This window comes from Phalaenopsis equestris, unplaced genomic scaffold (genome assembly GCF_001263595.1).
Source record: "Phalaenopsis equestris unplaced genomic scaffold, ASM126359v1 Scaffold001189, whole genome shotgun sequence".
NCBI lineage: Eukaryota > Viridiplantae > Streptophyta > Magnoliopsida > Asparagales > Orchidaceae > Phalaenopsis > Phalaenopsis equestris.
In genome coordinates, this window is record NW_018165628.1 from 218,157 (window position 1) to 220,075 (window position 1,919).

The window sequence follows — 1,919 nt, forward strand, 5'->3', positions numbered from 1 at the left end:
TTTTTTTTATGTGAGAATTACTATATCTGGATAGCCTTTAATAATTTTGAACTTCACTACCTTCTTCTTAAAGTTAAAAATTTTTCACATTTCTTCACTTTATAAATTTATATTAGTATCAAAGATTTTTCATAAAGTTTTATTCTTTTCTTCTTACATCAATCTCTAAGATTTTTTAATACTTCAAAAATTTAAATTTTCTTACTTACAATAGAAAAACATAGTCTTATTCTCTCATACTAAATACCTTAATCTCTAAACTTAACCTTTATTATTGAAATTTTTTACTTAAGTTTACTATATATTTACAAATAGAGAATATATATAAAAAAATCATACCTGTTGGAGTTTCTGATTTTTTAACATAAATTTTGAAATGCTGTAGGTGCTAATATGAAAACTACAAGGCTAAAAACATTAAATTGCACATAATACATATAAAATTTGCTGAGAAAAAGCTAATCATAATACATAACAAAGTGCTGAAAATAACAACAAAACTAAACTAAATTCTAAAAATGAAAAAAGATTTCCACATTACAGTTTAACATAACATAACAAATAAAGTCTCAACAACAGCACAGCACAAACAATACAATCACACAGTACAAACACAAACAAACAAACAAAATAGATCACTAGTCATTTTCTTCCTCATCATCGACACTTAACTTCTGCTGCTGATATGGAGTATAAGTAGGGTGAATAGGGAACTGAACTATATGGTCACCCCTTAGATATCTAGATATCTCACTAAAGCATCATATCTCACTAAAGCATCATCATAAGCAGCATCATATTCAAATTTCTGGCGAATCAGATCATAAGTGTGAGTATTTTTGGCCTCCATATTCTGCATCCTATGATCCATCCTCAAAATATCTCCCTATTGAATCATCATTTGGTCCATTGGTCCAACAACTCCAACAACTCCCTGTTGCTGGGGTCACTTGAAGTAGGCTCATTGGGGGTTCTAGAGATAGAATGAATATCCCTGGTCTGTCTTCCAGATCTCCAATCAACATGGGACTCATAAGTCTTAATGTTGGCAAGCCCAATCAGTATCTGAGGCTCAATCCTCTCCTCATCAGGTCTAAAATCAACTCTTGTTTGCTCACAAAGTGTATAAATCAGAGCAGGGTGTGCCAATCCACCAGTGGTCTCTGCCAGAGCAATAGATTGAGTGTTCACATAAATGATAGAGCCTACATTTATGTCCATCACTTACTAAATACAGAAGTTTAGGATGGCTCTATCCTTGGTTACTTCGCTATGATGATTCGTTGGAAGCATCCTCCGAGAAATAAAATAATGTCAGGTCTTAGATACCACATTTAACATAGAAAGGGGAAAGTTAATTTTAACTCCATTCTTTATTTTCCAAGCCCCTTTTTCACTACTCAGAAAAGAAATAACTTCATCCAAAGCCTGATATGTAGTGGAAAAAGAATGATACTGACATCTATACACATCTTCTAACTGATAAAACTCATTAATTTTTCTTGGAGTAAACTCCACAAAATCATCAAAAGCTTCAGGAAGGTTGGCATAAAATTCCATTACAATCCCAGCTATCGCATCGACAGTAAAATAACAAAAATTTTCCCACTGTCGAGCAATAATCAAACGTTCAACTTCTCCTCCTGAATTTTTAAAACCTCGATCCTGAATCACTTTTTTATTTTCTTGCAAACTATGAAATCGAGCAGTGCTCTAAAGCTAACAAATCTCAGCTCGTCATATTCTATTTTTCATTTGCTCAATCTAGGTGCCATAGGAAATCTAGAAAAAATTTGAAAAATTTTGAATAAATCCCAAAATTCCAAAAATCAAAATGTAAAACATTTTAAACTTCAAATCACTAAATAAGAGTTCATCACCAAAGGATTTTCTCAAAAATTTCTCAAAAAAATTTTATA